The sequence below is a fragment of the Symphalangus syndactylus genome, chromosome X (genome assembly GCF_028878055.3).
Source record: "Symphalangus syndactylus isolate Jambi chromosome X, NHGRI_mSymSyn1-v2.1_pri, whole genome shotgun sequence".
NCBI lineage: Eukaryota > Metazoa > Chordata > Mammalia > Primates > Hylobatidae > Symphalangus > Symphalangus syndactylus.
Genome location: NC_072447.2, coordinates 125,631,620 through 125,655,733, shown reverse-complemented (window position 1 = coordinate 125,655,733; position 24,114 = coordinate 125,631,620).

Below are 24,114 nucleotides of genomic sequence, written 5' to 3'. Positions count from 1 at the left end.
ATGCACAGTTAACTTATTATTGACTATAGTCACCCTATTGTGCTATTAAATACTAGGTCTTATTTATTCTTTCAAACCATTATTTTGTATCCATTAACAATCTCCATGTCCCCTCCACACTACCCTTCCCAGCCTTTGTAACATTCTTCTATTCTCTATGTCCATTAATTCATTTTTATAATAAATATTTATGGATACTTTTATTGGCTTTTAAAAGAAACTATAAAATTGATATATCTCAAAATGGAGTTAATTTATATTTACAACAAACCAAACACAAACATCAATTATGGAACTACAGGGTCACATTTTAATTCCTGGAATTCAATTGTTTTTATTGTTAGATCCCACAAATAAGTGGGAACATGTGATGTTTGTCTTTGTGTCCCTAGCATATTTCACTTTAAATAACGACACCTACTTTCATCCATGTTGCTACAAATGACTGAATTTCACTCTTGTATGGCTGAATAATACTCCATTGTGTATATGTACCACATTTTCTTTATCTATTCATCTGTTGATGAACACCTAGGATGCCTCCAAATCTTAGCTATTTTAAACAATGCTGCAACAAACATGGAAGTGTGCGTATCTGTTTGATATAATAATTTTCTTTTTGGGGGGGTGTATGCCCAGGAGTGGGATTGCTAGGTTATATGGTTATAGGTTATACAGTTATTTTGAGGAACCTACAAATTGTTCTCCATATTGGTTATGCTAATTTACATTCCCACCAACAGTGTACCAAGGGATCCCTTTTACCCATGCTAACATTTGTTATTGCTTGTATTTAGATAGAAGCCATTTTAACTGGGGTGAGATGATCTTATTGTAGTTTTATTAAAATTTCTCTTATAATCAATTATGTTGAGCACCTATTTATTTGCATATTTGCCATTTTTATGTCTTCTTTTGAGAAATGTCTATTCAAATATATTGCCTGGTTTTTTACTGGATTATTAATTTTGTTCTTATACAGTTGTTTGTGCTCCTTATATATTTTGGTTATTAATTTCTTGTCAGATTGGTAGTTTGCAGATATATTCTCCCATTCTACAAGTTGTCCTTTCACTTTGTTGATTGTTTATTTTGCTGTGCAGAAGATTCTTAACTTGATACAATCCCATTTGTCCATTTTGTAGGATTGCCTGGGTTTATGATCAAGAAATTTTTGCCCAGATCAATGTTCTGGAGAGTTTCCCAAGGTTTTGTTGTACGAGGTTCATAGTTTAAAATCTTACATTAAGTCTTCAATTCGTTTTGATTTGATTTTTGTATATGGCAACAGATAGGGGTCCAGTTTCATTCTTCTGCATATGGATATTCAGTTTTATCAGCACCATTTATTAAAAAGACTGTTTTTCCCCAGTGTATGTTCTTGGCACCTTTGTCAAAAATGAGTTCACTGTAGGTGTGTGGATTTATTTCTGGGTTTTCTATTCTGTTCCATTCGTCTATGTGTCTGTTTTTATGCCAGTGTCATGCTGTTTTGGTTACACTATGACACTGTCATAAAATTACCAACATACTCTCTATCTTCATGAGATTTAGTTATGGCTATGCAACATAATTTGAAATCGGGTAATGTCATTCCCCTAGTTTTGTTCCTTTTGCTTAGGATAACTGTGACTATTCTGGGTCTTTTGTAGTTCCCTATATATTTTCTAAATGTTTTTCTCTATTTCTGTGAAGAATGTCATTGGAACTTAGAGATTGCATTGAATTTGTAGATTGCATTGCATAGCATGGACATTTTATCAATATTAATTCTTCCAGTTTATAAACATGGAATATCTTTCCATCTTTCCATATTCTTGTATGCTTTTCAATTTCTTTCATCAGTGTTTTACTGTTTGCAGTATAGAGATCTTTGACTTCCTTGGTTAAATTGATTCCTAGTTCATTTTATTTGTGGCATTATGAATGAGATTACTTTTTAATTTCCTTTTCATATTGTTCATTGTTGGCATATAAAATGCTACTCATTTTTGTGCATAGATTTTTTTATCCTGCCACTTTACTGAATTTGATTATTGGTTCTAATATTTTTGTTGTGCACATGTGGAGTCTTTAGTTTTTTTCCAAATATAAGATTGTCATCAGAAAACAAAGATAATTAGATCTCTTCCTTTCCAATTTGGTTGCCCTTTATTTCTTTCTCTTGTCTGATTGCTCTAGGAAGAACTAACAGTATTATGTTGAAAACTTGTAAAAGATGGTATCCTTGATGTTTTCCAGATCTTAGAGGAAAGACTTCCAGTTTTTCCACATTCAGTATGATACTAGGTGTGGATCTGTCTTATATTGCTTTTATTATGTTGAGGTTTATTCATTCTATACCCAGTTTTTAGAGGGTTTTTATCATGAAGTGACATTGAACTTTATCAAATGCTTTTTCAGCATCAATTGAAATAATCATATGGTTTTGATCCTTCATTCTGTGGATATAATGTAGCACCTTGATTGATTTGCATATATTGAACTATCCTTGCATCCAAGGAATAAATCCCACTTGGTCATGATGGATGACCTTTCTAATGTATTTTTTAAGTTGGGTTTTCCAGTATTTTGTTGAGGATTTTTGCATAAGTATTCATCAGAGATATTGGACTCTAGTTTTTTATTTTTGATATGTCTTTGGTTTTGTTATCAGTGTAATACTGGCTTTATGGAATAAGTTTGGAAATATTCTCTCCTACTCTATTTTTTTTTTAACAGCTTCTGTTTGATTGGTATTAGTTCTTCTTTAAATGTTTGGCAGAATTCTGCTGTGAAGTCATTGGGTCCTAGGCTTTTCTTTACTGGGACACTTTTTATTATAACTTTGATTTTCTTACTTGTTATAGATCTGTTCACGTGTTGGCTTTCTTCCTGACTCACTCTTGGTAGGTTGTATGTGCCTAGGAATTTGTCCATTTCCTTTAGATTTTCCAATTTATTTGCATATAGTTGCTCATAGTAGCCACTGATGATCCTTTGAAACTTTGTCTTATCAGTTGTAATGTCTTTGTTCAGTGATGGTAATTTTCTCTTGTGATATAATTTAGTTTTAGGGTTTTTTTTGCTTTTTATCATATATATGATAAACATATATATAATAAACATATTCATATATCATATATATGCATGTTTCCCAATTGAGGTTACCATGAAGCTTGCAAATTCTATCTTATAACTTATTATTTTAATCTGATAAATAACTACTTATTGTGTGCATAAACAAACAAGAAAAAAGAAAACTAATAAAAATTCAATGCCTTAACATGTCCTTTTGCTTTTTAACTTTTTGTTGTTTCTGTTTATATCTTATTGTACTGTCTATTCCTTGAAAAGTTATTTTTTATTAGTCTTTCTACTTGAGTAGTTTATATCTCACAGTTACAGTGTTATAATAATCTGTGATTTTTGTATGTACTATTTCTAGTGAGTTTTAAACCTTCAGGTAATTACTTATTGTTCATTCACATCCTTTTCATTCTAACTGAAGTATTAGTTTGGTGCAAAAGTAATTGCAGTTTTTGCCATTAAAAGTAGTACTCTTTTTAACATTACTTGTAGGATAGGTCGGCTGTTCATAAAATCCCTCAGCTTTCGTTTGTCTGGGAACTTCTATATGTCTCCATGTTTGAAGGACTTTTTCACTGGGTATACCATTCTAGGGTAAAGTATTTTGTATTTTGCTTTTTGTTTTTCACTTTAAGTATGTCGTCCTACTCTCTCCTGACTGTAACGTTTCCACAGAAAAGTCTGCTGCCCGATGTATTAGAGCTCCATTGTATGTTATTTGTTTCTTTTCTCTTGCTGCTTTTAGTATCTTTTCTTTATCCTTGATCTTCAGGACTTGGATTATTAAATGCCTTGAGGTAGGCTTCTTTGGGTTAAATCGACTTGGGGTTCTATAATCTTCTTGTATGTGAATATTAATATATTTCTCTATGTTTGGGGAGTTCTCTGTTATCCCTTTGAATAAACTTTGTACTCCTATATCTATCTCTACCTTCTCTTTAAGGCCAATAACTCTTAATTTGCCCTTTTGGGTCTGCTTTCTAGATTCTGTAGGTGTGCCTTATTGTTTATTATTTTTTTATTTTGTCTCTTCTGATGGTATATTTTCAATTAACCTGTCTTCAAGCTCACTAATTCTTTCTTCTGCTTGATGCATTGTGCTATTAAAAGACTCTGATGCATTCTTCAGTACACCGATTGTGTTTTTCACCTCCAGAATTTCTGCTTAATTCTTTTAAATTATTTCAATCTCTTTGTTAAATTTATCTGATAGAATTTTGAATTTCTTCTCTGTGTTATATTTTTAATTTCTTTGTATTTTATCAACATAGCTATTTTGAATGCTCTACCTAAAAGATCACATATCTCTGTTTCTCTAAGTTTTTCCCTAGTGCATTATTTAGTTTATTGGTGAAGTCATGTTTTCCTAGATGATGTTGATGCTGGTAGATGTTCTTTGGTGTCTGGGTATTGAAGATTTTGGTATTTATTGTAGTCTTCACTGTCTGGCCTTGTTTGTACTTGTCCTTCTTTGAGAGGCTTTTCAGATATTTGAAATAACTTGGGTATTGTGATCTAAGCTTTTTCCTTTTTAGCAGGCACCTCAAGCCCCATAATGCCGTGGTTCTTGGAGACTCACAGATTGTACTTGTCAGGGTTCTCTAAAGGGACAGAACTAATAGGATAGATGAATATATGAAGGGGAGTTTATTAGGAGAATTGACTCACGCTATCACAAGGTGAAGTTTCACAATAGGCTGCCTGCAAGCTGAGGAGGCAGGAAGACAGTCCGAGTCCCAAAAACCTCAAAAGTAGGGAAGCTGATAGTGCAGGCTTTCGTTCATGGCCGAAGGCGTGAGGGCCCCTGACAAATCACTGGTGTAAGTCCAAGAGTCCAAAAGCTGAAGCACATGGAGTCTGATGTTCAAAGGCAGGAAACATCCAGCATAGGAGAAAGATGGAGGCCAGAAGACTCAGCCAGTCTAGTCTTTCCATGTTCTTCTGCCTGCCTTTTTTCTGGCTGTGCTGGCAGCAATTAGACTGTGCCCACCTAGACTGAGGGTTGGCCTACCTCTCCCAGTCCTCTGACTCAAATGTTAATCTCCTTTGGCAATACCCTCACAGACACAGCCAGGAACAATACTTTGCACCTTTCAATCCAATCGTGTTGGCACTTAATATTCACCATTACATACAGGTGTTACTTTGATGGTGTTGGACAATATCTGGGAGAATTTTCTGGATTACTAGGAACAGATTCTTTTTATCTTTCCTTTGTTTCTCCCAAACATACAGAGTCTTTTTCTCTCTGTTCTGAGCCCTTTAAAGCTGGGAGTGGAATAATGCAAGCACCCCTGTGGCGACCACCACTGTGACTAAAATGGATCCGACCTAAAGCCAGCACAGCACCAGGTCTTGTCCAAGTCCTGCTCTAATCACACCCTGCCTATTGTCTATGTTTACTCAAAACCTTTAGGGACTCTGCAGTTAGCAGATGGCAAAGCCAATCAGGCCTGTGGTGGTGTTTGTTTGTTTGTTTGTTTTTCAGGGTGACAAGTTACCCCAGGCAATGTGTGTGTCTAGTGGTGCTGTTCAGGAATCAGGAATTAGGGCCAAAAATCTTAGAAATCTACCTGGTTTTCTATTGTACTGTGACTGGGATGAAACTGATATCACATGACACAGTACTTCCCACTCTTTCCTCCCCTTTCCAAAGGCAGAGGGGCCTCACCCTGGTAGCCCCCACCACCGGAGATCACAGGGTGTACTGCCAGACTACTACTGATGTTTCCTTAAGGCCCATGGGCTTTTAAGTCAGCTCCTGGTGAATGCTGCCTGGCCTGAGGCACATCCGTCAGGGTAATGGGATCTCCCTCTGGCCCAGGGCAGGTCCAGAGATGCCATTCAAGAGTAAAGTCCTGGAATTGGGGACCCAAGAGTCCACTTAATTCTTTATCACTCTGTGATCATGTTGGTACCTAAAGTGCAAGACAAAGTCTCCTTTACTTTTTCCTCTACTTTTCTCAAGCAGAAGGAATTATGCCCCATAGCCACCACAGCTAGTCATGGGCTGAGTCTCACCTGAAGCCAGCAGTTCTCAGAGGCTAACCCTGAACCTTCGACATAGTATCTGGGTATTGCTGCTGCTTATTCAGGGCCTACGAGCTCTTCAATTAGCAGGTGGTAAATGTTGCCAGGACTGGGTCCATCCCTTTAAGTCAGTGGGTTTCCTTTCGGCTCAATGTGTGTCTATACATGTTTTCCAGGAGTTAGGGCCTGGAATGGGGGCATCACAACTCTGACCAGTGCCTGATCTTGCTGTGGCTTAGCTTTTATCCAAGATGCAAGACTAACTTCTCCACACTCTTCCGTCTCCTCTCCTAAAGTGGAAGGAAGGGGTGTCTTTTTGCGCTGTAAGCTGTGCACCTTGGGTTAGGGGAGGGGCGATTCAGCACTGCCTTGGCTGTCCCAGCTTGTGGCTCAGTAGGTTGTGTTTCCCAACAATCCGCAGTCTCTGGGCCCATCTTAGCACTAGCACTTGCTTATGAGTTGTAGTTCTTATGGCCTAGACTGCCTTTCAAGATTATTTAGAATACAGACCACTACAGCCCTTAGTGGCAGGGTTTGGAGGAGCTCAAGTTCTGACCACTGGGATTGGCAATTCCCCTCTAGCTATGGCTGTAGTATGGTCATGCAATCTCAGCTCACTGTAACCTCCGACTCCTTGGTTCAAGTGATTCTCCTGCCTCAGCCTCCTTAGTAGCTGGGATTACAGGCACGTGTGACCACGTCCAGCTAATTTTTGTATTTTTAGTAGAGACAGGGTTTCACCATGTTGGCCAGGCTGGTCTCAATCTCCTCACCTCATGATCCACCCACCTCGGCCTCCCAAAGTGCTGGGATTGTAGGCGTGAGCCACCGTGTCTGTCTGGTTTAAATGCTCTTTCCATGGGTATCAGCTGAGTTTGGTCAGTGTGGTTTTTTTTCTGGTTTAACAGGAGAGCACTTAGTTCAATACCTCACAGTTACTCTGTGCCCCCTTCCCAGCACCCAGAGTTGCTCTCTACACCATGTAGCTACTGCTCAGGGGTGGGTGAGGAGTAACATCAGTAATTCAAAACTGTTTTTTCAATCTCTTTAGTACCTCTTTCAGCAATATGGAGTAAAAACTGGGTGCTATGACAGCTCACCTGATTTTTTATTCTTATGAAGATTTGTGTGTGTGTGTGTGTGTGTGTAGATGTTAAATAGGTGTCTTGGTGGGGTGGGGCAGCAACCAGTGGAACCTTCTATTTCATCATTTTGCTCTGCTTCCTAGACAAATGTATTTATTACCACTGAACTGTGTCCACTTAAAATGATAAAGATGGTAAAATACATATGTATATTTTACCTCAACAAAAATTTTAATTAAATTTTGAAAAGAAGATATTTTTTATAATAGTATCACAGAATGCAAAGTATCTGAAAATAATTCAACAAAAGGTATGTAAAATTTCTAAAAAAAGTATTAAATGGTTATAAAAGTCATTTTAACATCCCAAATGTTTGGAGTATTAAGTGGAAAAATATTGACTATGTCTCATTTCCCTAAAATTAAGCTATATATTCAGTTCAATTAAATAAAAATTCCAAGTTTTTTTCCAATGATTCTATAATTTGTAAGTAAGAGTAAAGTGTCAAGAATACAAGGAGAGACACTTGCCTTACTGGATATTAGAGCTTAACGTGAAACTATTAAAATTAAGAATGTGTGTTACTGTTATAGGTAAAGAACAACAGAATGTTCAATATAATAGAGAATTTGGAAACAGTACTGTATGTATTATACGATTATAGTATGACATAGTTAAAAAAGGATAAATCTCACAGGTTTTAATACAGCATGATAGCTTTTCAGTAAAATGTAAACCTACTAAAACGAATAATATTACATATGTGTGCATATACTTTTAAAAAATACGTACACATACAAAACCCTTTGCAAGGATCTAATGTGCTGGCATTTTGGTTATCCATGCTTTAAAAAGTACCATCCCCAAATGAAAGTCAAAGTTACCATGGTATTCTAACTATGAGTAATTACATAAAGTATAAACTTTGCCTCTAGCTCTTCATCCCATAAATCGTTATGTAAATAAATTATGCACATCATTATCAATAACTAATCATGCCATTTCAGCCTTTTTTTTTTTTTTGGATTGGTCACTGCATACCTATTATTCGGTTCATGCACAGACAGCAAAGTGTGTAGTTTTGTCACCTGCTGTCTCTCAAAGATAAACCTATGTAACATTTGAAAAAAATAATAGTAAAAAGAGAGAATTGGCCAACAAAGGTGAAGGTACAGCAAATAAACAAAAAATTAAAAACTAGAAGTGAAAGTGGATGTGATTAAAAGATTTAAAAATGATTACTGCAAGACAGGAAGAAAGACAGTACAGCAGGATGTAAGAACAATTAATAGATTGCCAGTTTGGCAGAAGACATTCTTTTATTCCACATAATAGTTATTATAGAGACTTCTCATATATTTCTACTCTTCACAGAAACCAGAAAAATATGAAATACATGGTAGATGTTTAGCTCAGTAAATAGTTAATACAGACATCCTGGATTATTACATTTTTCTCACTGATTTTGCCTACTCAATTTAAACCATCGTCTAGAATTTCATTGAACTCTCTACAAATATTTATTAAACTCTTTCTACTCCAGGTACTTTTCTAGGAATTGTGTTATACTAAAAAATTAAATCAAAATTTTGCCTTCATGGAGCTTATATTCTAGTGGGAGTTCACAAAAATGAGTAAGATAAATAATTAAATGATATAGCATACCATAAGGTAATAAATGTCATGGGAAAAAAAAAGAAGGTGAATAACAGTGCTAAAGAATGGTTGAAATTTTGAATAGGATGTTTAAAACTTATACCATAGTGACCTATGTGACCTATGATTGAATAGGTGAGGGAAAGACTCATACAGATATCTGGGAGAAGAGCATTCCTGATAGAGAAAACAGCAACTGCAAAACCCCTCAGGTGGAAATGTTCCTGGCATAGTCTAGGAACAGCACGGAGGCCAATGAATCTGTGGCAGAAAAAATGGGGGGAGAAATGAATAGTTACTGATGAAGTTAGAGAACTAAGAGGTACTCAGATTGTTTAAGATTTCATAGTTCATTGTAAGGACTTTGACTTGTACTCTGAGTGAGATAGGAAGCCAATGATTAGATTTGAGCAGAAAAGTAACATGATCTGAATAACAATTTTAGTAGTTACTATTCATTTATTTATTTTTAAATTATATATAATTTATTTTTTTATTTTTATAGGTAGGTGTATATATTTATAGGGTACATGTGATGTTTTGATACAGGCATACAATGTATAATAGTCACATCAGAGTAACTGTGTATCCATCACCTTAACCATTTACTATTTCTTTGTGTTAGGAAGATTCCAATTCCACTCTATTAGTTATTTTTAAATGTACAATAAATTATTTTTGACTGTAGTCATTCTGTTGTACTATCAAATACAAGATCTTAATCATTCTATCTAACATTTTGACAGGACTGCTAGGACTTCTATGTTGAGAACAAACCCATGGGAGGGCAAAAATAGAAACACAGACAAATTAGTAGGCTATTGCATTAATCCAAGTAATACATGATGGTGACTTGGTAGCAGTAAAGGGGAGTGAGATGTGTTAAGATTGTGGGTGTAATTTCACAATATAATTTAGAGGATTTCCTGAAAGAATGCACAGCATAAAAGAAAATGTAATCCAAGTATAACTCCAAGGATTCTAGCATGTGTAGCTGGAAAGATGGAATTAACTGAGATGAAGAAGTATGTGAGGAAGAAATTTGGAGTAGGGGAAGAGCAGTGGCCCAGTTTAGAGTCTTTTCTAAAACACAAATCTAACCATATTACTTCGCATCTAAAACCTATTTTTGCTTCTGGAATAAAATTCAAATTCCTTAGGATATTATACAAAGTTCCTTCAGAACTCTGTCTACATTTTTAGGATCATCTAGTCTACAATTTTAAGATCCATCATTCACTATTATATTTCTAAATCATTTGCAATTTTCCTAAGTAACATTGTGTTTTGCATGCTATTTGCTGTCATAACAGTGGACTTTCTCCATTTTTCTCATTAGCAACCTTCCAAACATTCTTTAAGATGTAGATAAAAGATAATACCCTCTATGAAAGGGATCCCCAACCTCTTGGCCATGTACTCGTACTAGTCCATGGCCTGTTAGAAAGTGGACCATGCAGCAGGAGGTGAGCAGCAGGTGAGCGAGCATTACCACCTGAGCTCTGCCTCCTATCAGATCAGAGCCACCATTAGATTCTCGTAGGAGTGTGAACCCTACTGTGAACTGTGTATGCAAGAGATCTAAGTTTTACACTCCTTATGAGAATCTAATGCCTGATGATCTGAGGTGAAAAGTTTCATGCCAAAACCATCTCCCCCTCCCGACATGGAATAACTGTCTTTCACAAAACCAGTGCCTGGTGCCAAAAAGGTTGGAGACCACTGCTCTATGAAACGTCTCTCACTTATGTCAAGCAAAGCTAATCGATATCTTTTCTTCCTCTCTAACACTCTGATCCTATGTCTATCATAGCACATTTTCATTACTTGTATCGTACATCAAAATTTGAGCTTTGAGGACGGAACTGATACGGGTTGGCTTTGTGTCACTACCCAAATCTCATCTCAAATTGGAATCCCCGCATATTGAGGGAGGAAGCTCACAGGAGGTGATTGGATCATGAGGGCAGTTTCCCTCATGCTGTTTTCATGCTACTGACTGACTTCTCATGAGATCTGATGGTTTGAAAGTGTTTGGCAGTTGACAGTTCCACCCTTGCTCTCTGTCTCTCTCCTGCCTCCAAGTGAAAAAGGTCCTTGCTTCCCCTTTACCTTCCACCATAATTATAAGATTCCTGAGGTCCCCCCGCCATGCAGAACTGTGAGTTAATTAAACCTTTTTCATCATAAATTACCCAGTCTTGGGTAGTCATTTATAGCAGGGTAAAAAAGGCCTAATACAGGAAATTGGTACCAGGTGGTGGGGTACTGCTATAAAAATAACCTGAAAATGTGGAAGTGATTTTAAACAGGGTAATGGGCAGAGGCTGGAACAGTTTGGAAAGTTCAGAAGAATAGAGAAAGATGTGGGAAAGTTTGGAACTTCCTAGAGACTTGCTGAATGTTTTTGACCATAATGCTGATAGGGATATGGACAATAAAGTCCAGGCTGAGGTGGTCTCCAATGGAGATGAGAAACTTATCAAGAACTGGAGCAAAGGTCACACTTGTTATATTTTAGCAAAGAGATTGGTGGCATTTTGCCCCTTCCCTAGAGATCTTTGGAACTTTAAACTTGAGGGAAATGATTTATGGTATCTGGCAGAAGAAATTTCTAAGTAGCAAAGCATTCAAGATGTGACCTGGCTTTTTCTGAAAGTGTACAGTCATATGTGCTCACAAGGAGATGATCTGAAATTGGAACTTATGTTTAAAAGGGAAGAAGAGCATAAAAGTTTGAAAAAATTGCAGCCTGACCATGTGGTAGAAAAGAAAAACCAATTTTCTGGGGAGAAATTCAAGCTGTCAGCTGCAGAAATTTGCATAAGTAAAGAGAAGCCAAATGTTAATGTTACTGAGGGAAGGTATCTGAGTTACCAGTGGCGAATCCTTATGGGTCTACAGCAACCTCAATTCTTGCCTCCTCAGAAGAAATAATTCTACTGAGGGGCATAAAGCAGAAAAAAGAGACTGAGACAAGTTTCAGAGCAGGAGTGGAAGTTTATTTAAAAAGACTTTAGGATAGGAAAGAAAAGAAAGTACACTTGGAAGAGATCCAAGTGGGCAATTTGAAGGACAAGTGTGGTGTCTCACCTTGATCCCAGGGCTTTATAGACTGGTCCCTTTCCCAATATACTTCTCTTAGGCTGTACTGCCCACATGTGCAGTTCCCTTCTTAGCCTTGTGAGATAAGCACATGCAGTGTGCGTAGGAACTTGTATGAATGCCCATCTGAGGCTTTCTTCCCTTTTCTGGTGGTGTGTCCCTGGAAAGTCATACTCTGCCATGTTGTCTCTTTTTATTTTTATTTATTTTTTTTTTTTTACTTTAAATTCTGGGATACATATGCAGAATGTGCAGGTTTGTTACATAGGTATACATGTGCCATGGTGGTTTGCTGCACCTATCAACCCATCATCTAGGTTTTAAGCCCCACATGCATTAGGTATTTTTTCTAATGCTCTCCCACCCGTTTCCCCCCAACCCCTGACAGGCTCTAGTGTGTGATGTTCCCCTCCCTGTGTCCATGTGTTCTCATTGTTCAACTCCCACTTACGAGTGAGAACACGTAGTATTTAGTTTTCTGTTCCTGTATTAGTTTGCTGAGAATGATGGCTTCCAGCTTCATCCATGTCCCTGCAAAGGACATGAACTAATTCTTTTTATGGCTGCATAGTATTCCATGGCCATGTTGTCTGTTAATGCACATGCCCAGGAAGTTGCTTCTCCCTGGCATCTGCAGTCAATTAACACTTTAGTGCAATAGATTTGGATCATAAGAAAATGGCCTCTCCCTGGCACTGACTGCCAATTTATCACTTTGTAGAGAAGCAATGTGATAATTGCCAAACCATCACTCAACATTCTTAGTGGATGGGGGAGAGCTCTCTCTTGCCCCCATTCAAGACTGTCTTCCTCTAACATTAATAGCTAAGATAATGGGAAAAATGTCTCCAGGGTATTTCAGAGATCTACATGGCAGCCCCTCCCATCACATACTCATCTGATTAGGAGGGAAAAATAGTTCTGTCGGCAGGGCACAGGGCCCTGCTGCTCTGTACACCCTTGAGACATGGGACCCTGCATCCCAGCCACTCTAGCTCTGGCCATGGCTAAATGGGGCCAAGGTACAGCTTGGGATGTTGCTACAGAGGGTGCAAGCCCCAAGCATTGGTGGCTTCCAAGTGGTTTTGGGTGTGCAGGTGCTCAGGAAGCAAGAGTTGAGTTTTGGGAACTTCTGCCTATATTTCAGAGGAGGTGTGGAAACACCTAGATGTCCAGGCAGAAGTCTGCTGCAGGGGCAGAACTCTCATAGAGAATCTCTACTAAGGCAGTGCAGAGGGGAAATGTGGAGTTGGAGCCCCCACACAGAGTCCCCACTGGGACACTGCCTAGTGGAACTTTGAAAAGAGGGCCACTATCCTCCAGAACTCAAAATGTTAAATCCACCAACAGCTTGCGCCATGCACTTGGAAGAGCTGCAGGCACTAAATGCCAGCCTGTGAAAGCAGTCTTGGGGGCTATACCCTGCAAAGCCATAGGAGCAGAGCTGCCCAATGTCTGGGGAGCTTGTCTCTTGCAACAGATGCCCTGGATAAGAGACATAGAGTCAAAGTAGATTATTTTAGAGCTTTACTATTTAATGACTGCCCTGCTGGTTTTCAGAATTGTGTGGGGTCTGTAGCCCCTTTGTTTTGGCCAATTTTTCCCTTTTGGAATGAGAACATTTACCCAATGCCTGTACCTCTATTGTATCTTGGAAGTGACTAACTTTTTATTATTCTTATTTTACAGGCTTATAGGTGAAAGAGACTTGCCTTGTCTCAGATGAAACTTTGGACTTGGACTTCTGAGTAAGTGTCAGAATAAGTTAAGACTGTGGGGGACTGTTGGGAAGGCATGATTGTGTTTTGAAATGTGAAAAGGACATGGTATTTGTGAGGGGACAGGGGCAGAATTATATAGTTTGGCTTTGTGTCCTCACTCAAATCTCATCTCTAATTATAATCCTCACATGTCGAAGGAGGGACCTGGAAGGAGGTGACTGAATCATGAGGACAGTTTCCCCCATGCTTGTTTTATGACAGTGAGTGAGTTCTCATGAGATCTGATGGTTTACAAGTGTTTGGCAGTTTCCCCTGTCTCTCCTCTCTCTCTCCTGCTGCCATGTGAAGAAGGTCCTTGCTCCCCTTTTGCATTCTACCATGATTACAAGTTTTATGAGGCCTCCCCAGGCATGTGGAACTGTGAGTAAATTATTTTTTTCTTTATAAATTAGCCAGTCTCTGATAGTTCTTTATAGCAGTGTGAAAAATGGACTAATACAGGACCATGACTTATTCACATCTGTGCTCTCCAGCTCTTCACACATAAACATACAATAGCTGCCCAACAAATATTTGTTTGATGTTGAATGAAGAAATAAATGAGTGAATGGTAAAGCACTCATGGTGATTATTTGAAATCACAAGCTTGACACACAAATTTTGTATGCTATGGAGTAAGGCAAGAGACTTAGTAATAGAAGATCCATCCAGAATTGAACAATGTATTTTAAGGCTACGTGAGAAAAAAATCAGCAAAATCGCTGATATAGTTTGGCTGTGTCCCCACCCAAATCTCATTTTTAATTGTAGCTCCTGTAACCCCGTGTGTCATTGGTGAAAGGTAATTAAATAATGGTTGTGGGTTTTCTCATGCTGTTCTCATGATAGTCAATAAGTCTCACAAGATCTGATGGTTTCATAAACAGCAGTTCCACTACACATGCTCTCTTGCCTGCTGCCATGTAAGATGTGCCTTTGCTCCTCCTTCACCTCCTACCATGATTGTGAGGCTCCCCAGCCATTGCAATTGTGAGCCCATTAAACCTTTTTTTCTTTACAAATTACTCAGTCTTGGGTATTTCTCCATAGCAGCAGTGGGGAAGGGAAATGTGGGGTCAGAGCCCCCACACAGATTCTAAACAGGGGTGCTGCCTAGTGGAGCTATGACAAGAGGGCCATCATCCTCCAGACCCCAGAATGGTAGATTCACTGGCACCTTGTACCGTGTGCCTGGAAAAGCTGCAGTCACTCAACACCAGCCTGGGAAAGCAGCTGGGAAGGGGGATGGAACCCTGCAAAACCACAGAGGTGGAGCTACCAAATACCATGGGAACCCACCTCTTGCTTCAATGTGCCCTGGATGTGATACATGGAGTCAAAGGAGATTATGTTGGAGCTTTAAGATTTAATGACTGCCCTCCTGCATTTTGGACTTGCATGGGATCTGTAACCCCTTTGTTTTGGCCAATTTATTCCACTTGGATTGGGTGTATTTACCCAAAGCCTGTACCCCCATTATAGCTAGGAAGTAACTAACTGGCTTTTGATTTTACAGGCTCCTAGGTGGAAGAGATTTGCCATTAGACTTTGGACTGTGGACTTTTGACTTAATGCTGAAATGAGTTAAGATTTTGAGGGACTGTTGTGAAGGCATGATTGGTTTCGAAATGTGAAGACATGAGATTTGGGAGAGGCCAGAGGCAGAATGATATGGTTTTGCTTGGTCCCCACCCAAATCTCATCTTGAATTGTAGCTCCCATAATACCCACATGTCATGGGAGGAACCTAGTGGGAAGTAATTGAATCATGGGGGTGACTTTTCTCATGATAGTGAATAAGTCTCACTAGATATGGTGGTTTTATAAAGGACAGTTCCCCTGTACATGTTCTCTTGCCTGCTCCCATGTAAGATGTGCCTTTGTTCCTCCTTTGCCTTCTGCCATGATTGTGAGACGCTCCCAGCCATGTGGAACTGTGAGTCTGTTAAACCCTTTTTTCTTTATAAATTACCCAGTCTCAGGTATTTCTTCAGAGCAGTATGAAAATGCATTGATACAGTCTATCAATAGCATCTCTTCTTTGGCAAATTTCTTATGTTAGAGGGTGCAAATTATATCTATTATGAATAGCATTGTACAAGCTATAACAGGTTTCAGATTGTTCTTCAATAACAGATTGTCCCCACAACCCCAATGTTATTAATCAAAATGTTGATCAGCTGAAGCATAAGTACAATTTTGCCCTCAGCCATTTAAATGATGTTTATAAATTAGTCCTCATTTTTTAAGTGAATAAATTGTTCCATGAAATTTAAAGTACTGTGTGTTTGGATTCATGCCAGAGACATTCTGCAAGCTGATGGCTCAGTGTGACAGAGATACTAACATGTGTTGATGCCAGATATATTCCAGCTAAGATGCTTAAATATTCTAAGGCTTAAATCTCTGTGTCACATATAATGGCTCTATATAAATTCCTACATATTTTTTTACTTAGAGTTTATTTGCAAATTTTGATGGGTTGTATTATATGTTCACCAAATTCATTTGTTGATGTCCTGATCTTCAGTGCCTCATAATGTAACTGTATTTAAACATATCACCTTTAAAAAGATAATTAATGTTAAAAGAGGTCATTAGAGTAGGGTATACTGCAATATTACTGGCCTTGTAAGAGGAGATTAGGACACAGACATGCAACCAATGTCAGACCACCTGGAAAAAAAAAGTAAAACCATAGAAGAGAAGCACAAGAAAATCCAACTCTTCTAACATCTTGACCTTGAATTTCTAGCCTCCAGAACTTTGAGAAAATAAATTTCTCTAGTTTAAGCCACCCAGTCTGTGATAATTTGTTATGGCTGTATTAGCAAAAAAATACAGAATGTATTCTTTGAATTCCATTCTAAACTGGAGAAAATGTATATAAATATTTTTATTAAATATGATGAGGACAGATATTTCGGAGATATAGTATTAACCATTATACTCTTTTGGAGGACTGAACATTAGCAGCTTTTGCTGTTTCAGTTTCCAATTGTACATACTTGCATGTTAGCTAAATGGAACTGAGCATTTGAGACACTGAATAGCAAACTTTAGTGTAGATCAGAATAATCTGGAGAGATGTTAAAATTATTAATGTTAAGGTACATTTCTAAGTCTGGTATGGGACCTAGACTTCTACATTTTAAAAACTTTGTGGCAAGGTGCTGTTTGTCCAAGTACCCTAATCATGGTTAGAGAAACACTTACCATAGATTTTACTGAAGTACAAATGATTAACAAAGTAAAACATATTATAATTCAGTAGGTTATCCCAAAGTAACAGTGAAATATAAAGACTGCTCATATGGAGAGCCAATTGTTACCACATCTTCCCACATGTAAGCAATGTCACACTAGTAGCTTGAAGTTAGTCATTGTAATGGTTAATACTGAGTGTCAACCTGATTGGATTGAAGGATACAAAGTTTTGATCCTGAATGTTTCTATAAGAGTAGCTACCAAAAGAGATTAACATTTAAGTCAGTGGACTGGGAAAGGCAGACCCACCCTTAATCCGGGTGGGAACAATCTAATCAGCTGCCATTGTGGCTAGAATATAAGCAGGCAGAAAAAAGTACAAAGAGAGACTGGCCTAGCCTCCCAGCCTCCCATCTTTCTCCCGTGCTGGATGCTTCTTGCCCTCAAACATCAGACTCCAAGTTCTTCAGTTTTGGAACTTGGACTGGCTCTCCTTGCTCCTCAGCCTGCAGACAACCTGTTGTGGAACCTTGTGATACTGTGAGTTGACACTTAATAAATTCCCATTTATATATATATATATTCCATTAGTTCTGTCCCTCTAGAGAACCCTGACTAATACAGATTTTGGTACCAGGAGTGGTTCTAGAGGGAGAGAATATTAAGTATGGAGTTCTTTAATTGGTTTCGGGGTTTCTGGGGTTGGCTGCTTAATTTGATTAGACCCAAAATTGCTAAGGACTCTACTTCTAATATTATGAAGAACACTGATAGTCCTTGGCGTGAACTGTTTAGAGAGTTATGCAAAATAAATGCATTTGACACTCCTGATTCATCAATCATGAAAGGCAAGGAGTTTAGTGACTCTACACATAATACCTTTGACCATATGTGGAGAATCAAGGAACATAGTGAAGCTGGTTGGTTGCTCCTAAGTTCAGTGGACAAAGTGATGAAAGAAAATAATGAACTTAGGGATTCTATCTCCCAGCTTCGGAAACAGATACTGAGCCTCAAATCTGCTAAGACTGCCCTGAGTAAGAGTCTTATCTCCTGTAGAGGAATAGCTGAAATTGTGGAAAAACTGACACAAGCTCTTATCATGCGAGTGGCTGACCTGCAATGACAGGTGCATGCACTGCCTTGCCAGGTGTCTACTGTTAAAGTGAGGGCATTGATTGGAAAACAGTTTCACCCTGAAACTTGGAATGGGGACATGTGTGAGGACCCTGATGAAGCTGGGGACACTGAGTTTGTAAACTCTGATGAACCTTTTTTGCCAGAAGAAAGAGCTTCCCCACCCCAGTAATGGCAACATCCCCTCCCCAGTCCATGCGGCTGTCAGCCTTTCCACCTTTATCTGAGGAGATAAACCCTGTGCTGCCTGAGGCAACAATGATGGCCTCCCCTGAGGCAGTTGCCAGGCAAAATAATATTGATTCTCCTCAGGAGCCACCCCCAACACGCCTGTTTGCTTCTGAACCTATAACTAGACTAAAGTCCCAGCGGGCCCGTAGAGGTAAGGTTGAGAGTATGACCCACGAGGAGGCACACTACACTCGAAAAGCACTGTTTGAGTTTTCTAATTTATATAAACAGAAATCTGGAGAACAGGCATGGGAATGGATATTAAAGGTGTGCGATAATGGTGGAAGGAACATAGAGTTGGATCAGGCTGAATTTATTGCTTTGGGCCCACTAAATAGGGACTCTGCATTTAATGTTGTAGCTTGGGGAGTTAAAAAATGTTCTAATAGTTTATTTGCTTGGTTAGCTAAAATATGGATTAAAAGATGGCCCACTGTGAGCAAGCTGGAAATGCCTGATCTCCCTTGGTTTAATGTAGAGGAAGGGATCCAAAGGCTTAGGCAGATTGGGATGGTGGAGTGGATTAGTCACTTTAGACTTACTCATCCCAGCTGGGGGGGTCCAGATTATATACCCTCGACCAATGCCTTGTAAAATAGATTTGTGAAGGCAGAGGTTTGTCCTCACTGGAATAGACACTTACTCCAGATATGGGTCTGCCTGTCTTGCATTCACTACTTCTGCCAAAAATACCATCCAAGGACTCAAAATACCTTATCCACCATCACGTTATTCCGCATAACATTGCCTCATTGCCTCTGACAAAGGCACTCACTTTATGACTAAAGAAGTGTGGCAGTGGTCTCATGCTTATAGTATTCACTGGTCTTACCATGTTCCCCATCATCCTGAAGCAGCTGGATTGATAGATTGTTGGAACGGCCTTTTGAAGTCACAATTACAATGCCAACTAGGTGGCAAACTTTGCAGGGCTGGGGCAAAGTTCTCCAGAAGGCCATGTATGCTCTGAATCAGTGTCCAATATGTGAGACTGTTTCTTTCACAGCCAGGATTCACGGATCCAGGAATCAAGGGGTGGAAGTGGAAGTGGCACCACTCACCATCTCCCCTAGTGATCCACTAGCAAAATTTTTGCTTCCTTTTCCCATGACATTTTGTTCTGCTGGCCTAGAGGTCTTAGTTCCAGAGAGAGGAATGCTGCCACCAGGAGACCCAACAAAAATTCCATTAAACTGGAAATTAAGAGTGCCACTTGGCCACTTTGGGCTCCTCCTACCTTTAAATCAACAGGCTAAGAAGGGAGTTATAGTGTTGGCTGGGGTGATTAACCCAGACTATCAAGATGAAATCAGTGTACTACTCCACAATGGAGGTAAGGAAGAGTATGCATGGAATACAGGAGATCCCTTAGCATGCCTCTTAGTATTACCATGATCTGTGATTAAGGTCAATGGGAAACTACAACAGCCCATTTCAGGCAGGAATACAAATTACCCAGACCCTTCAGGAATAAAGGTTTGTGTTAATCCACCAGGAAAAAAAAAAAAAAAAAAAAAAACCTGCTGAGGTGCTTGCTGAAGGCAAAGAGAATACAGAATGGGTAGTAGAAGAAGGTGGTCATCAATGCTATCTATGACCACGTGATCAGCTGCAGAAATGAGGACTGTAATTGTCATGAGTATTTCCTCATTCTTTTGTTAAAAACATGTTTGTACATATATATACTTGTATTAAGAAAATACCTTCATTTTATTTCCTTTCTCCTTTAGCATGTGACATAAGATTTATTGACTTCCCATCAGCAACAGTAACAATACTTAGTATTGTTAACTTTATCTAATAGTATTTGGGTTGGGGTTTAGTGTGTTTTTGGTTGTAGGAAGGATAGTTGTATTATCTTAGGCGTAATTATGACATTATTGTCTTTATTTGAAGATTATGTATAATCTCAGGAGATGTGTATGGATTCAAGTTAACTAGGGGTGGACTTGTGATGGTTAATACTGAGTGTCAACTTGATTGTATTGAAGGATACGAAGTTTTGATCCTGGGTGTGTCTGTGAGGGTGTTGCCATAGGAGATGAGCATTTGAGTCCCTGAGCTGGGAAAGGCAGGCCCACCCTCAATCTGAGTGAGCACAATTTAATCAGCTGCCAGCATGGCTAGACTGTAAGAAGACAGGACAGTGTAAAAAGAGAGACTGGCCTAGCCTCCCAGTCTACATGTTTCTCCTGTGCTGGATGCTTCCTGCCCTTGAACATTGGACTCCAAGTTCTTCAGTTTTGGAACTTGTACTGGTTCTTCTTGCTCCTCAGCCTACAGACGGCCGATTGTGGGACAGTGTGATCATGTGTGTTAGTACTTAATACACTCCCCTTTATATATATATAAAGTTCCGTCCCTCTAGAGAACCCTTACTAATACAGTCATGGAGGATGTATTTGCAAAACAGAAATAGGCAAGTGCTACAACTCGGGGCTCTTTCCCCCTGCCCCCACAGAACTGGTTTACCAGCACGATACTGGTAATGGCTGCCTTTGAATCACTGTTCTCTAATTATGTCACCAATCTCTATGCACCAACTCTCTTTAATTTATTTGGCCTCTTCCTTGGATTAATAGATGGGAGATGGAGAATGCAGTTAATCTTTTGCAAGGAAGTACTGCATACATTATTTTATGCATTCTGTGAGGCTTTGGAGAGAATTACTAGGGCTGCTTTGTTAAGAATGGAAAGATAAATAGGCTGGGAGTAAGTTACCCAATATAAGACAAAAATTGTAAGCCAAAATTCTAAGCCAGTGAAGCTGATACGTGAAAACTTTTAAGATAGTGGAAGCCAGTATTAATGCCAAGAAATGAAGCACATGGACCTGCTAATGATTTGTATCATGCAGAAAAGAGAATGATCTGAAGAAGTGTAATAGGAGAATAAGTACCTATGTTGCTTATATATTTAGTGATTATGACACTCCATCTTAGGTACTGTCCACAGAAATTTCTAAGGATCCAGACATTTATTCTCAGTTGTGCAATGATGGGCTCACTACAAGCTTGTTTATTTTCCAAGTCACAAGAGATGACTTTGATAAAAACAAAACAATACACTGCCACCAACAAAAATAAAGAAATAAATAGCCTTTTTTGTTACTTTTAGATTCAGGGGCTACCTTTGCAGGTTTATTGAATGGGTATATTCCATTATTCTGGGGCTTGGGCTTCTATTGAGCCCATCAACCAAGTAGTGAACATAGTATCCAATAGGTAGTTTTTCAAACCTTACGCACCTCCCTCCCTTTCTCCTTCTGTAATCCCCAGGGTCTATTGTTTCCAACTTTATGTCCATGATTTACCCTTTGTTTACCTGCCACTTTTAAATGAGAACACACTGTATTTCATTTTCTTTTTCTGTCTTAATTCACTTAGGATAATGGCCTCTTGCTGCATCATGTTTCTGCAAAAGACATGCTTGTATTCTTTTTTTATGGCTGTGTAATAGTCTAAGGTGTGTATGTACCTTAGTTTGTTTATCTAATCCACTGTTAATAGGCACAGAGGTTGATTCCATAACTATGCTATGGTGAATTATGCAACAATAAACATGTGAGTGTATGTGTCTTTTTGGTAGAATAATTTATTTTCTATTGGATATATACCCAGTAACGGGATTGCTGGGTCAAATGGTAGTTCTGTTTTAAGTTCTTTTAGAAATCTCCAAACTGCTTTCCACAGTGACTAAAATAATTGAATTCTGACCAACAGTATATATGCATTCCCTTTTCTGCACATCCTCATCAACATATGTTATTTTTTGCTATTTTATAGTAGCCATTCTGACTGATGTGAGATGGTATCTCATTGTGGTTTTGTGGTATTTCTCTGACAGTTCGAGATGTTATACATTTTTATATGTTTGTTGACCACTTTTATGTCTTTTGAGAATTGTCTGTTCAAGTCCTTTGTCCACTTTTTAATGAGGTTCTTTTTTTCTTGTTGATTTAAATTCCTTATAGATTCTGGATATTAGTACTTTGTTAGGTGCATAGTTCATAAATATTTATTTCCGTTTTGTAGGTTGACTGTTTAATCTGTTTATTGCTTCTTTTTATGTCCAGAAGTGCTTTAGTTTAATTATGTCCTATTTGTCTTTGTTTATGTTACATTTGCTTTTGAGATCTTACTCATAAATTATTTGCCTAGACGAATGTCCAGAAAAATTTTCCTAGGTTTTCTTTCAGGACTTTTCTGGTTTCTAGTCTTACATTTACATCTTTACTCAATGTTTAGTTAATTTTTGTGTATGGTGAGAGAGAGGGGTCCAGTCTCATTATTCTGCAAATGGCTAACCAGTTTTCCCAGCAAGATTTGTTGAATAGAGGATAGTTTTTCCATTATTTATTTTTGTACACTTTGTCAAAGATCAGTTGGTTGTAGGTAGGTGGATTTATTTCTACATTCTGTATTCTGTTTTACTGAACTATGTGTGTATTTTTCTACCAGTAGCATGTGCTTTGGTTACTATAGCCTTGTAGTATAGCTTGAAGATGGGTAATATGATGCCTCAGGCTTTGTTCATTTTGTTTAGGATTGATTTGGCTATTCAGTCTCTTCTTGGGTTCCATATGAACCTTATAATTGACTTTTTAAAAGTAATTCTGTGAAAATGACATTGGTATTTGAGAGGAATTTTGTTGAATCTGTAGATTGCTTTGGGAAATATAATCATTTTTTAAATTATTTTTATTTTTTCTTCAATAATTTAAAGGTATAAATATGATCATTTTTAACAATACGCATTCTTGAAATCAATGAACATAGAGTATTTTCCCATTTTTTTGTGACACTCTTGATTTCTTTTATCAGTCCTTTGTATTTCTCCTTGTAGAGATATTTCATCTCTACAAGATGAGGTAAATATATTGCAAGGTATTTCATTTTCTCTGCCAAATGTAATTGGGATTGCATTCTTGATTTGTTCTCAGCTTCAACATTGTTCGTGTATAGAAATACTACTGATTTTTGTACCTTGACATTGTATCCTGAAACTTTACTGAAGTTGCTTATCAGGTCTAGGAGTCTTATGGAGGAATCCATAGGGTTTTCTAGGTATACAGTCCTGTCACTGACAAACAGAGGTAATTTGACTTCCTCTTTTTCTGTCTGGATACCTTTTATTTCTCTTGCAAGATACCTCGGGCTAGGATTTCCAGTACTATGTTGAATAGGAGTGGGAAGTGTAGACATCCTTTTCTTTTTTTCAGTTATTAGGGAAAATGCTTCCAACTTTTGCCTATTCAGTATGATGTTTGCTGTGGGTTTGTTGAAAATGACTCTTAGCATTTTGAGGTATGATTCTTCAATGCCTAGTTTGTTGAGGGTTTTTATCATGAAGAAATGTTGGATTTTATTGAATTTTTTTTGCATTTATTGAAATTATGTTTACATGATGAAATACTTTTATTGATTTGATTATGTTGAACCATCCCTGCCTCCCAGGAATAAAGCCCACTTGACCATGATGAATTAAATTCTTGATGTGCTGATGGATTCAGTTTGCTCATATTTTGTTGAGAATTACTGCGTCTGTGTTCATCAGGAATATTGGCCTGTAGTTTTCTTTTTTTGTTGTTGTAACCTTGCCAGGTTATGGCATCAGGATGATACTAGTTTCATAGAGTGAGTTAAGAAGGGATTTCTCCTCCTCAATTTTTTGACTAGTGTTATTAAGACTAATACCATCTCTTCTTTGTGTAACTGGTAGAATTTGACTGTCAATTATTCTGGTCCAGGGCTTTTTGTTTATTGGTAGAAATTTCATTACTGATTCAATTTTGTAACTCACTTGGCTGTTGAGGATTTGAATTTCTTCCTGGT